Genomic DNA, 15,843 nt, shown 5'->3' with positions numbered 1-15,843 from the left:
GATGACAGATACCTCTCGCAACAACTCACCGAACTTTCGTTCAATGGAGGACTCCGTATCACATAGTCCAAACGCCTATAAATATCTGCGATGCTCTGTATTTCCAGCAAAAGAAACTCAGTGACAGCTGTCTTCTTGGAACGGACCTCCGGTACAGACGCCAATTTGAAGGTCACTTACAGCGCTACCACCTACTGGAACTTCATGACACTATAGAAGTTGAAGAGAGAGTATTTGATTATGTCCCACAGCAAATCTGCATGTTTTCAAACCAGATTGGCCGAGAAAAAGAAATTCGTTGCATTACTTCTTGAACACCCCTCGTACGTCTCCACTTACACATATGCTCCACCAGACACTGTGCAGTACATGGTGGAAAGAGAGACTGAATAAATGTCTTCGGTTTTCTTTCCTTTTCCATTCGCGTAGTGAACGAGAGACATTCCACATGCTAATGGGGTGATATCACATCTCCATCCATTTAACAATTATCATCAGATGATTGATTCGAGCGCTTTAACTATTACCTCTTAAGCAAAACTTAGTCCCAGGAAAGATGAAATGGAACAGTGATCCACGAAGCTTCATCGCTTTGAGATGAAGTGATCAGATTAAGTGGATGACGTTTGAGCAAACTAATGTGCTCCGTGTGAATCACTTCACTGTTTACGTCACGCCAGGACCTGCGCTTTCCATTATCCCTGTTTGTTTCCTGATGTTGCATCGTCAGCATTAAAGTAACAGCACTTCCGCTTCGCTGGTAATGGTCATGTTAAATTTTTATCCATTCGAGTTTCATGCTTTCACGTCAGCGATGAGGATGCGCAGTCACTGAGTAATCTCTGCATTATTCCTGGTGGCAAATATCAATTATTGTGGGATAAGTACAGTCGCTATCGTTGACAGCGGCCGAAGGCTGTGGCGGTGGGAAGTGTTACTCACCTCCGTACCTCCGTACTCACTGTCACCACAGAAAATAGCTGACTTTATTACAGTACTGCGATTGCCCGTATCAGTCAAAGGTGATGTTGGCACAAGAGAGACGTTTACCTCAGTTGCTGTTTTCGGCATGTCCTTAGGCGTCCGTTTGTATACTGTTGCAATGCATACACTGCCGGGTAACTCTTGTCGGTAGTTGAGTGGATTATTTTCAAGTTTATTAAACGAAAACTATTTTCCCTACCTCGTCTCACAACGCAGTGACGTGTTCATGAGAAAAATGTGGTTATAGACTAAGTAATACAGGGGAAGATATGATCGCACTTTACGCGTAGAATAAAAATATTGCGGTTATTCGAAAGAAGAAGCTGGAGAAGATATGGAATGCACACTTTACATTCGCTAATCGTTCGGCGATATCAAGCCACATTGAGAGGTCAAGTTAACAACAGGAGAGTATTCTTGTAATCGTCAAGTCAGAGCAGTTTAAGAACTGCTGGCGACAGTTGCGTCTCTATACACAAACCAGTTTGTCTTCATCGCGTGGTGAGTAAGTAACGAACTGGGCTTACAACTTGGTTGCAGATTAAAAGCAGCAATTATGAATTTATTAGTACGATGTATCCAATATCTGTTTTAACAACTTTTTGTGTGCTTTGTATACAGTCCGCAAAATAACCGTTTCCAATTCATGCTTTGTTTTGCTGTCAAAGACAAATTGACCGTACTATCTGCTGTGAGTGGCACGAGAATGGATGGGCAGCTGCTATTTCTGTTTATGGCTATTTAGCATACCTCATGTTGCCCAAAGCAGCGTCCTTGTGAAATGGCCTCAGCGTGTTTGCTTCATCAGCATCGGGCGCAGCCGATGATGCATGAGTATCACAGCATTATCCTACCATAAAACTGTCTTCCTGGGATATGTAGCCAACACATGAGCATGTGGGATGGGCTTAAAGTGTTTTATGAGTCGTCAGATGCGGCAATACGTTACGTGCTTCTCCGGTCTGCCATTGTGGTACCTTCTAACTGTAGTCTTTGACTACATCTGGTGCGACAGCTACGCCAGATTATGCTTCCGAAGTAGGACTCGCATTAAATAGTTACTTTAACTTCATTAATGAATCATGAAGGGGGCGCAGAATTTGAGAAAGATTTTTTAGACGTACAAGTATTCAAGAGGTCTTAACATATGGGAAAGACAGATATAATAATGCTCCAACACTCTTTGAAAATATGTCTACGAAAACAAATTTGAACAATCAAAAGTACATTTGAAATTACATGTCCGACTGTGAATCCTGTGCTGTGAGAGCAGAACGCTATACAGCACTCGTCATTTGTAAATGCCTGTTGTAGCTGTACAACTTTTATTCTTTTCACGTCTATTCTTCGGACTCTCCAAGCTCATCTTAGATAAAGGTTTTCTTTCTAAGTAAATAGTCGAGATGGAAACATCCACTGTCTGAACAAAAGTTATGATGAATATTTTGAGTTCAGTACCTTTACGATTAGAGTTACCATAGTAATTCTAACCACGGACATTGTTATACAATAAATCATAACAAAAACGATGCTCTTTGATTGGTATTTACTGTACCAGTGTCTTGAAACAGTATATTTTCATAGCAAGAAAACTCTATTCAGTACCGAATCAAGGTGAAATGGAATTACCGTGGGTTTAAGGTAAATGCAATTTGCAAATCACATGTATTTACCTAGATTACTACAAATAAGAGTATGCAAACGAATCATCAAACTTTCCGAGGTATATTCGGCTTGTAGTGGCAGTATCCAGTATTTTAGGTGAAAATATTAAATCCTTAGTGTAAGTGACTGAAGGCAATGTGAAGGCCGCGGCAGAGTATTGTGATAACAGCGCTGTCCGTCAGCAACGCTATGTCGACATGTCGGGCACAATAACAGATGTACAAGTGAGTTCCAAGGGAGAACAGCTGAGCGCAGAGGCAAATGGCCCCGCGCAGCAAAGAACGATGTAGCAAGCGGGTTGTTGTCACCACGATTGACTGATTGTCTTTTTTGTGGGTAACATGAATAGACATCCGGTTTTAGAGAAACAAGTGGGCAGTAACAGACTATACATGAGGCTGAAATTGAGGACAAAGCGTCATTCGAGATGGGGACTTGGTCATCACTGAGTAGCCGTATGAAGTCGTCAGAGCACCACTGGACCTCAAGACGACTGGGCAGCGTCAATAGCAGCTTCCGTTCGAGACCAGTCAGCCCCTGCCGCCGCAACGAGTCCTTCGTGGATCTTGGTGCCACAGCCCAGTGTGCAGTCCGTGCCTGCTTCCGCCGACACTGAGGCTAGAGAGGGACTCTGTGTCACAAAGCCAGCCGCTGTCTGCTGCCTGTCCGGGAGAAGTGGGGCGAGACTCGTGCACAGCTGCCTCGGCCACCGACGACTAAAGAACACTGGGGCCTCCACCTAACGTGTCGCTCCGCCGGGAAGCGCCGCTGTCGTAACTGACCGTGGCTCTGCCTGCGCCGCTGGGCTGGAGTCGTGATGCTGAATCGCCGGACGCCGTCCTAGTTGCCGACGCCTGGAGCACCGTCGACAGATCACGAGGAGAGGCGCGCTTGCTTCATGTAGAATTGAAGACACAATAAAGTGATATTCTTAAATTGTGTACAGCGTTTCCACTGGTTTCCAAATGGTTCAAATGGCTCTGAGCACTTTGGGACTTAACATCTATGGTCATCAGTCCCCTAGAACTACTTAAACCTAACTAACCTAAGGACAGCACACAACACCCACTGGTTTCCCACCACCTACGATGTCACCCTACAGAGGTGCCACTATAGAGTGGTGGATACAAAGTGGTGTCAGGAGGGCCGATGTCACAGCAATCAATAGGTGAGTGTGTGTCACCCCGCAGCATATCGTTCGAGCCACAGCCTATGTTGGGGTGAGTGAGACTATTTTGTTCTAGTGTGGTAGTAATCATGGGGTCGAAACACAGAGGGAGTGTTTTACGAAAGTTATATTCACGAAACCAGAGAAATCCGTGTATCTTTCACAGTTTTTGAGCAATGTTAAAGACGATTGGTTAGTACTAGTTCCTGTACGAGGCACTCAGCGTAGTTTACTCAGGCATTCGGCGCCTTGTGCTAAATCCATAGCAGAGTTGCTTTACCTGTTACCAGTTTGGGCACACGGCTAGGCAATGTAGGGACCCCAGGTTGGTTATGATTAGAGAGAATAAGTAACTTGGTAGGACACTTTGGGACTAACTTTTCCGTGCGTATTGTTTTGTTGTAATGTAATTTTTATCGTGGATACTGGACTTATAGGCAAACATCATAGACACGTGGAGTCACTCTGAAGAAGCGACGCTTTGGTACACGATAGAAACCGGTATGTCGATAGGAGTAAGAGAGCAGAAAAAGGTGCTTACACCGAATATTAAGTGTTTCAACTGCAATCGAACGTCACGTGCATGAAGGTAATGTTACCTATTACGGAACCCACAACACAATTGTAGTTGCATGGATCGCATACAATTTAGTGGAAATGACAGTAGAGGAGGTTTTGGTCAACGGAAAGATTATAGAGAAAATGGTAGAGGTAGTCGAGGGGGTAGGAAGGGTCCGTTAAACTTAGAAGGGAGGCCCAGGGCTGCCCACAGGAGTTATTTGTTTTTCAAACAGCTGAGCAGAACTGAACGTACTCAGACATTTCTCCCTTTACTTATTCTGATCATCACTAAACTGACACACATAATTTTTTTAGCGCAACGTAATCTGACTTACAATAATCCCTACAAAAGAATGGCCCTGACTGACAATAAACTATACCTTTCATGAATCACCTTCCAAAAATCTGCGTTACTCGAACTACTGCAATACACCGAGTGCCAATACTGCCAGCTAAATAAAAGTTTCTAACTACTGAAGGCACTGACTACTGATAGGCATAGTTAGCAAATGAAAGATTTTGATAGAGAACAAACAATGTATTTACCTTAATAGCGTTCAAAAGTCATCATATATATATATATATATATATATATATATATATATATATATATATATATATATATGATGACTTTTGAACTTAATAGTGCCGGCCGCGGTGGTCTAGTGGTTCTAGGCGCGCAGTCCGGAACCGCGGGACTGCTACGGTCGCAGGTTCGAATCCTGCCTCGGGCATGGATGTGTGTGATGTCCTTAGGTTAGTTAGGTTTATGTAGTTCTAAGTTCTAGGGGACTGATGACCACAGATGTTAAGTCCCATAGTGCTCAGAGCCATTTGAACCATTTGAACCTTAATAGTGTTCAAAAGTCATCATCTTTACAAATTTCCTTTTTCTGGTGGAAACACGTCAAGATCGTCCTCTCAAAACTCTGGCATCTCTCCACATTCACCACTGCTGGCGGCTCACCTCCAACTGCACAACGCTACGCACTGTTCACATCCAACTGCCCTACAGTACAATAGCGAATATTCCAACAATGAGTCCAACCAGCCACAGACTGCATACAGCACAGTCAGTGATTTTCATACAGAGCGCTACGTGGCGTTATCGACATAAATACCTAAACAGCCTACTTTACACGACTAGGGGAAACTATTAACAATGTTAATCTGATGTGAGGAGTGCCTACGAAAATAGGGTTTGGGGGAAGATGTTCTTCCGCTTTTCATTCGAATGGCAGTCTGAGAATAGGGCTCCCATCACATTCCCTACCGACACAAGTTTGCTGTCTCTGAACAGTGATCATCTTATTGTTTTACACTCCTGGAAATTGAAATAAGAACACCGTGAATTCATTGTCCCAGGAAGGGGAAACTTTATTGACACATTCCTGGGGTCAGATACATCACATGATCACACTGACAGAACCACAGGCACATAGACACAGGCAACAGAGCATGCACAATGTCGGCACTAGTACAGTGTATATCCACCTTTCGCAGCAATGCAGGCTGCTATTCTACCATGGAGACGATCGTAGAGATGCTGGATGTAGTCCTGTGGAACGGCTTGCCATGCCATTTCCACCTGGCGCCTCAGTTGGACCAGCGTTCGTGCTGGACGTGCAGACCGCGTGAGACGACGCTTCATCCAGTCCCAAACATGCTCAATGGGGGACAGATCCGGAGATCTTGCTGGCCAGGGTAGTTGACTTACACCTTCTAGAGCACGTTGGGTGGCACGGGATGCATGCGGACGTGCATTGTCCTGTTGGAACAGCAAGTTCCCTTGCCGGTCTAGGAATGGTAGAACGATGGGTTCGATGACGGTTTGGATGTACCGTGCACTATTCAGTGTCCCCTCGACGATCACCAGTGGTGTACGGCCAGTGTAGGAGATCTCTCCCCACACCATGATGCCAGGTGTTGGCCCTGTGTGCCTCAGTCGTATGCAGTCCTAATTGTGGCGCTCACCTGCACGGCGCCAAACACGCATACGACCATCATTGGCACCAAGGCAGAAGCGACTCTCATCGTTGAAGACGACACGTCTCCATTCGTCCCTCCATTCACGCCTGTCGCGACACCACTGGAGGCGGGCTGCACGATGTTGGGGCGTGAGCGGAAGACGGCCTAACGGTGTGCGGGACCGTAGCCCAGCTTCATGGAGACGGTTGCGAATGGTCCTCGCCGATACCCCAGGAGCAACAGTGTCCCTAATTTGCTGGGAAGTGGCGGTGCAGTCCCCTACGGCACTGCGTAGGATCCTATGGTCTTGGCGTGCATCCGTGCGTCGCTGCAGTCCGGTCCCAGGTCGACGGGCACGTGCACCTTCCGCCGACCACTGGCGACAACATCGATGTACTGTGGAGACCTCACGCCCCACGTGTTGAGCAATTCGGCGGTACGTCCACCCGGCCTCCCGCATGCCCACTATACGCCCTCGCTCAAAGTCCGTCAACTGAACATACGGTTCACGTCCACGCTGTCGCGGCATGCTACCAGTGTTAAAGACTGCGATGGAGCTCCGTATGCCACGGCAAACTGGCTGACACTGACGGCGGCGGTGCACAAATGCTGCGCAGCTAGCGCCATTCGACGGCCAACACCGCGGTTCCTGGTGTGTCCGCTGTGCCGTGCGTGTGATCATTGCTTGTACAGCCCTCTCGCAGTGTCCGGAGCAAGTATGGTGGGTCTGACACACCGGCGTCAATGTGTTCTTTTTTCCATTTCCAGGAGTGTACTAATAAGATAAATAATATAGGTCTACCACCACTTCTATCAACATTACGTCCTACACTACACGTACAAACAAACTGCACAAAATACATACATAAAAAAAGTTTTGCATCACATCGATTCAGACAGTTTCGGAACCTATACAGAAAATTGGAATAGAGATTAACATAAACATCATTTCTGCCCTTTTTATTGCTCATGAAAACCACACATTGCACGTTGTACCACCACACAGCGAGTCCTTCAAAGTTGCGCAACATGCAGCCTATTGCACACAGTTTGAATCGCAGCACGGCGTCCTGTGACTGTACGAAAAGAATTGTTCAATATGGTGCGTTGCTGTCAGGGTTCCTCTGAGCCATGAAACATAGGTAGCGGTCATCTGCTGCAGTAGTAGCACTTGGGTGGCCTGAGCAAGGTATGTCATCGACAGTTATTTTCTCTCTGTATCTCCCCCCATGTCTGAACAACATCGCTTTGGTTCACTCAGAAACGCCTGGACAGTTTCCTTGTTGAGAGCTCTTCCTGGCATAAAGTAACAAAGCGGAACGCAGTATTGACCGTTTAGGAATGGTTGAACAGCAGACAACACGAGCCGTGTACCTTCTTCCTAATGGAATGACTAGAACTGATTGGCTGTCGGACCCCCCTCCGTCTAACAGGCGGTGCACATGCATGGTTGCTTATATCTTTGGACGGGTTTAGCGATATCTCTGAACAGTCAAAGGGACTGTGTCTGTGATACAATACCAACAGTCAACGACTATTTTCAGGAGTTCTGTGAATTGGGGTGATGCAAAATTTTTTTAATGTGTATATAATGAGTTTGATGTATCCACACCTCCCTCTCCCGTTGCTCATCGTTTTGGATTTTCACCTTAATATTATTTCTTGCCTTTACTAGCACTGCTCGTGGAATCGCCTCTGACGCACCCTTCAATGGTGGCAGACGTCCCACATGCATAGTCGTCGTCCTTGTAGGCAACCACAGCTCCACATTAACAAGTGACGTAGTTTCGACTACTTGTACGGGTCCCGATACCATGTTAAAAATTTCTTTGTCTTTCCCTTCAGCGTATATGGACTTGACAACATCACCCATTGGTCCACGTTGTACTATGGTAACGTCCCAATCACTGCCTCTTCGTGTTGCTCTTTCTACACTGTTCCACAACTTCTTTATTTTTCCTGCTAAGTTGCGGAGCGGTTCTCCTTTTCTGCTACTTTTATGATCAGTCATGCTGAAAGGCGACGATAGCTTTTTGCCATACACTACCTCGAATTGTGATAACCCAGTGCTACTATGTACTTTAGAGTTACGTGAGTTTACAGCAAAAGCTAGGTACGTATCCCAGTTTGAATGGTTTGAATCCAGGTAGTACCTTAGCACTTCTCCAACTGTTCTATGAATTCTCTCCATCCTTCCACTAGCTTCTCTGTGCAACGAGAAAAATGATTTATTATGGTCAACACAAAACGATTATCCGCTGGGGTTCGATTTAATGGTCCTAGCACGTCCACACCATTGAAACTAAAAGGTTCTGTTGCTTCTGGCAATATTTGTAACATTATCTCTTTTTACTCACATTGGCCCTGTGTGCACAATGCACACAGTTCTTCACATACCGATTCACATCATCCTTGCCTCCCTTCCACTTGCACTTCTCTGTCACCCTCCTATTCCTCGTCCTGCATCCACCATGTCCTGGTGAAATGTGATCATGCATCTCACGTGACATTTCCAATTTTAACATGGCTGGCACTGTCACTAGTTCTAATTTTGTCTCTCTGCACTATAATCTTTCAAGCATACCAAATTGCTGCCGTTTCTGATACTGCCTACATTCTTCGTCAGTGTTCTGTTCAGCTCGCCATTCTGCTGGATAGCGACCCAGTGCTTGTATTACAGCTATCTTTCCGCTTAGGCCGTCCGCATTTTCGTGTTTCCTTCTTGGCCTGTGGATTAATTGGCACTGAAATTCACTGAGTTTCAATGGCCATCTCATTAATCTACTGAACGGATCATTCAAGTCTAGTAACCAATTTAAAGCTGCACGGTGTGTTATCACCTTAAACTTAGTTCCATACAAGTAATTTCGAAAGTACGTTATTCTGTAAACCATCATTTCTCTCTCTCTCTCTCTCTCTCTCTCTCTCTCTCTCTCTCTCTCTCTCTCTCTCTCTCTGTGTGTGTGTGTGTGTGTGTGTGTGTGTGTGTTGTAAATTAATGTCTTTCTGTGGCTTTCAGTTACATTGGCGCAAAGGGATCAGGATGTTCTTGACCACCTATCTTCTGGCTCAAAACACAGCCGAAAGTCTGAAAACACCAAAAGTGGAATGGATGTCAACACTTTCTTTAACTCGTCCAATTCTCCTTTACATTCCTCCGACCCCACAAACTTAACCCCTCTCTTCAATAACTGCATAAGCGGTCTTGCAATATCCGCAGATCCCTTCAAGAACCTCCTACAATAATTCATGAGACCGAAGATAGATTGCAACTTCCTAATAGTTTGTGGCATTGGAAAATCTTGCACTGCTTGCGCCAACCTCGGACATGATCCCATTACTTTACTTCCTCCACCTCAAAGGGATATTTTTCTACGATGAGTGTGAGACGTGCTGCCCTTAATCTGCGGAATACTTCTCTTAGACGTTTTCATATTCCTGCATATCACTTGAACGGAAAATTATGTCATCAAGATACACTAAACACTTGTGTGGTTCCACTCCGCTCAGCACTCCGTACAGAAACCGTTGGAACGTCACCAGCGCATTTTTCAACCCATATTGTCAGTATCTTCCATTTGCTGACAAACCTGTTTTTGGTCTGTATTCAGAAGCCACTTTTAACTGACAGTATGCATTTTTTAAGTCCAACGTAGTGAAATACTTGTTTTTCCTTAGGTTACTTATGGTCTCCATGATATTCAGAATATGATACGCATCTGTTGGAGGCTTGCTACTCAAACAGCGATAATCGCAACAAAACAAATATTTCTGCTAATCGTCCAAAGACTTCTTCAGTACGGTTACAATCCCTCCCCCCCCCTCCCCCCCTCCCCCCCTCCCCCTCCATGGGGACCGTAGACGATTGGAAAAACGTGGTCTGGTCAGACGAGTCTCGATCATACTAAGTGTGAGCTGATGGCAAAGTTCGAGAGTGCCGCAGAGCACACGAAGGCATAGGATCCAGTTGCCAATAAGATACTGTGCAACCTGGTGGTGCTCCATGACGAAGTGGGCTGTGTTTACATGGAATAGAATTAGTCCTCTGGTGCAACTGGTCCGATCATTGAATGGAAATGCCTATATTCGGTTACTTGAGACCATTTTCAGCAATTCATCCACTACAAGTTCCCAAACAACTAGGGAATTTTTACGGATGACTGTGAACCATGCGCCGCGCGGATTGGCCGTGCGGTTTGCGGCGCCACGTCGCGGATTGCGCGGCCCCTCCCGCCGGACGTTCGAGTCCTCCCTCGGGCATGGCTGTGTGTGGGTTGTTCTTAGCATAACTTACTTTAAGTTCGATTAAGTAGAGTGTAAGTCTAGTGACCGATGACCTCAGCAGTTTGGTCTCTTAGGAATTCACACACATTTGAACATTTGAGTGAACCATGTCACTGCGCGACGACTGTTCGGGCCTGGTTTGAAGAACATTCTGGACAACTCGATGAATCCTTTGACCACCCAGATCGCCCGACGCGAATCCCATCGTACATTTAAGGGACGTAATCGAGAGGTCAGTTCATACACCAAGTCCTATGTAGGCAACGTTTTCGCAAATACGGACGGCTACAGATGGAACATGGCTCAATATTTTTTTTCGGGGGACTTATGACGACTTATAAACTCCACGCCACGTCGAGCTGCTGCACTACGCCGAAAAAAAGGAGATCCGTCACGATCTTATTAGGTATCCCACAAATTTTATCACTTCAATGTACATGACAATGACCGTTACCCCTTTCACCAATGAAGTACGCTGTTATCAATGAAATCAAGTTTTACCCTCTGGAAGAGTGATAATCAGTATTACGTAATTCCTTTTGTTAGCCCTCTTAATTTAAGCTGAGGACTACGCCATATATCTACTCGCCACGAAGAACCATCGATTCAGTAATGGTACAGCATCAGTTGTTGGGCGCAATTTACTGACAACTATTTGAATCTATGATTCAGGATACCTCGAACGACGAATTTGGAATATCTGCAGAATAGAGTGCTGGTATCTAGTTTCTCGAATAGGGAACATAAATCAGTTCTTCACTATCATTTGTCCAGCATGCGGTAAATCAGTGGAGAAAATAACCGTTGCGATGCCTCTCTTCTGCCATTTTCAACTCAGAGTAGCACTTCCAACCTACGTCCTCAATTATTTACTGGATATATTCCAGTCTCTGCCTTCCTCTTCTGTTCTGGCACTCTACAGCTCCCTCCAGTACCACGGTAGTCATTTCCTGATGTCTCAACAGATGTTTTACCATCCTGTCCCTTCTTCTAGTCAGTGTTTTCTATATATTCCTTTCCTCACTGATTATGCGCAGAACCTTCTTATTTCTCACCTTATCAGTCCACCTAGTTTTCAATATTCTTCCTTAGCACCACATCTTAAATGCTTTGATTCTTTTCTCTTCCGGTTTTTCCACAGTCCATGTTTCACTACTGTACAATGCTGTGCTCGAAACGTGCATTCTCAGAAGTTTCCTTCTTTGAATAGAAGCCTATGACTGACAGTAGTAAACTGCTCTTGGCTAGGAATGCTCTTTTTGACAATGCTATTCTGCTTCTAATGTCCTCCATGCTACATCGATCATCGGTTATTTTTCTGTATAGGTAGCAGAATTCCTTAACTTCATCTACCTCGTGATGACCAATACTCATTACTCTCTTTCGTCGATTTATACTTAGTCCATGATCTGTAATCGTTAGACTGTTCATTGCATTCAGCAGATTGTGTAATTCCTCTTCACTTTCACTGAAGATAGCAACACTATTAGCCAATTTTATCATTGACAAATTTTTACCTTGAATTTTAATTACATTGTTGAATATTTTTCCATGATTGTTTGTTCCATGTATAGATTGAACAGTAGGGGAGAAAGATTACATCCCAGTGTTACAATCAATTTAATGCCTACACTTCATTCTTGGAGTACTGACGATCACAGTATCTTATTTACCTTTGGTTCCTTTGAATAGACCTACACTGATCTAGTGAGCTACATTATCGTGACACGTGCGTTGTGATGCTGTGGAGGAACAGCCCGACGTTTCAAAAAGATTGAGGGAAGCTCTGAACCAACTCCTGGCACGTACAGCATTGACGTCACAACGAGCTCTAGTTATAAAACCGACAGCAATAAAGTAGTAGCATGCAATGTGACGTCGGTTAATAAACGTTGCATTGGGGATGTATCCGATTTTCAGTCTACGATTATAATTTGTCCACACTTTATAAGATAACGATCCAAGTTAAAAGTAAATAGAATAAGAAAATAAATAAAAATAAACGAAAATGACAAACAAAGGGCGCTATGGGGACGGAACAGCGATGAGGACGAGCGTAGTACAGGAACAAAGTGAGTGCTAACCCAATTAAATTTTGATTCGAGCCCGCTGCGTGGCAGGGACACGGCTTGCCTGCAAATCTAATTAGAGCGTGGCGTGTGTAGCGCCATACGCGACTGCTGCTGCATCAGTAACGAGCCACGCGCCCGGTCTGCAGCCTGCAACCCAGTGCCAGCAACGCCTCGCTGCAACACCCCAACCCACGAGACAGGCTGCTGGACGCACTGCGTCTTGGGAGCGTCCTCTCCAAGACCCTCCTCCAGTACCTCCGCAGTACAGTGGCGTACCCAGTAGTGTACTGTAGGTGATCCCAGGGGATGGGAAAACCTCTGAGCAGGTTGGACTTGAGTGTTTGTACCTTGAGTGGTAAATAACTGAGCACACACTGAACAATTTATTTAATCCTCTACTGTACAACGGCAAGGACGGTTTCAACGTTGGTACTTGTACAATGTTTTAACGAAAGCAAACACAGGATAAAGATACGAAAAGGTGAACCACAATTTGATAGTCCCTTTAAAGATTTATTATTATCACTGGTAGTTTCTACTTACTCCTTTTGCAACGGCAGTTGCTTTGCTTGTCTGAAAAGATAAGACGTCGCTTCTATTGCAAACAATAAATCGAAACAAAATTTAATCTGACTCTGAAATTGTAATCGGCCGCCAAAAAAAAAAAAAAAAAAAAATCTGAAACGTAATTCTTTTCTTTTTCTCTCGTGGCCTCCCTGTGGCAATGAAAACGCTCGGGCAACTGCTGTCTGGAAACTGCTGCTGCTGCAATTGAAAGCTACTAAAAAGGTGTGTGTTGTTTACTGTAGACTAACTACAACTGAAATTCGTATGCGATGAGTCCATGTAAAGGGTCTGCATTTTAAATTGGAATTAAGAAACTTTGTCAAATGAATGAGAAAGATTGGGAAATGAATAATGATGTGGTGAATTACGTTAATACTGATTCTTTTGAAAGGTGTAGTGGGAAATTCAGAAAAGTCACTTTATAGAGGTAGTCTTTATTATAATCAAAAAATGCAAAGAAATGACAAACTCTGAAAATAATTTAAGGTAGTTTGTTCAACAGTCTCCTGTTTAAAGAAATATTGCAGAATATATATGTTCATAGTACAGTACAAAAGGTTGAGTTAATCTTTTCTGAATTGCCGCCAATGTTTCTTAATTAAGAGGACGGGGAAACGTTCTGTGCTGGATACTAAATTGTTATAGTGGTCCACAGCAGCAGTTCGCCTGCAATTAAAGGGAAGATAATTAATTAATACCTTATTATGAAGTCTTCATAACATCTACCCAAAAACCTTTCTCTTTCGAAATAGATACCAAATTCAAATGGCTCTAAGTACTATGGGACTTAACATCTGAGGTCATCAGTCCGCTAGACTTACTACTTAAACCTAACTAACCTAAGGACATCACACACATCCATGCCCGAGGCAGGATTCGGACCTGCGACCGTATCAATAGCGCGTTTCCGAACTGAAGCGCCTACAACCACTCGGGCACAGCGGCCGGCATCGTGCTTCATCAGTTGTTTAATTAAACAAGCCCATGTCATTAAACACTTCTCTAATCTCGAGTGTGACATTCTCACTACTAGTGAGGACGCTACGCTAAACTTAATCACTTCTCACCGTTAACATGAAATGAGATAGAGCGAGCTCACCTAAAGTCTGCCAGCAGGGAAGTCCGCTCAAACATAGCTTACGATGTGGTTATATAGTTCCAGTGCAGCATGTGGGCAAAATCCCCATCCGCAGACTGCAGGGCCCGTACTTGCCGCATCACGGAGTCTTTCACAGCACGTGCCCACAATACCGCGGAACAACTGCACCAGGAGTCGCCATGCGTATCACACAGCATCACTCCTTCTGCACTATAGCTCACTCCTTGAGTACGATGTCGCACGTTCAATCTTTAGTAAGGCTCATTTGAAAGCGTTGTGTTAGTAATTATGACAGGAAAAATAGTAGCTGCTATTGACTCACCATGCGATTAGAAGGGCGACAGAAAATGATTGACCGGAAGGTGCTGAGATCAACCTTCTATGGGATGTATGTATTACACTTAACAAAGTAGATATCGTAGACAATCAAGGAATGTTCAGAACAAACAGTGAAATAGCACCATGACCACGGAATGAAAAATGCGTGTCACAGTAATCACAGACCTTCGCACCGTCAAAATGAAAGGCGATGTTCTTGGGGCTTAAAAACCGTGCAGGATTTTCAGCTAGGTATCCACTAATAAAGAAAGCACATAGAATTATATTGGTGTAACAGGGTTTTGAGAAATATTGGAATATGATGGCATGCAATCGAATGTGAAACCGCCTGTCGTGAAGCATAGCGTGAAAATGTCCATTCTTTAAGGCGTAGCTGCAGACAGTGGGGTAACAGGCATGGGAAAAACACGCATCCCGAGGCTGAAGTTCTCCACTAGTTTCTGGTAGTACGAATTACCATATCACACACTTTCAGGAGGGACAGTTTGCTCTAATGGGGAATGATTTTTATACGCAGACGAGGAATCAAGCAAGGAAAAGTTATTTTGACCAGCTATTGGCAAAAAGCAGTGCTCATACAATAGTTGTAGTCCTCGTACTCCCATTTTCCCACTCTTGCGTGCTGTAACGTAAAGACTCCCTACTGATCTTGCATGATCACGTACAAGAGAGAGATTCCTACGGTCAGAGCACCTCAAACTTCTTGCAGCCCAATAAATAACTTTGAAGCCAATTTACAGGTTAACAGTCGACATAATGGTATGTGAACGCGTTAAAGCATTGATGTTAGTTGATTTTAATACAGCCCTCTTGGTACCTCTAATATGCAGGTTCTCTTTCACACTTACTTCCTCTTCAAATACCGTTTGGTCGGAGGTATAAACAAAGTACTTAGCCAGCGGTGGGATAAGTTTCTCTTATCTCATCTAGAAATTTTAGGGAGATTTCGCAGTATGCTGTGCATCGCTTTGTTTGAAATTTTGGTACCTCATATCTTCCAATTCTGTAGCACTGTCTTGAAGTTATTCAACTATCCACTACTTCCCTTGCAATCACTACAATCAATGTCACGCGCAATTTGTTGTGCATAACGTAGTAGCTCACTCTCATGCGCATCCTGAAACTGTATGGGGAAA

This window comes from Schistocerca americana, chromosome 3, assembly GCF_021461395.2.
Source record: "Schistocerca americana isolate TAMUIC-IGC-003095 chromosome 3, iqSchAmer2.1, whole genome shotgun sequence".
Lineage (NCBI taxonomy): Eukaryota > Metazoa > Arthropoda > Insecta > Orthoptera > Acrididae > Schistocerca > Schistocerca americana.
Note: the sequence above shows the minus strand (reverse complement) of the source record.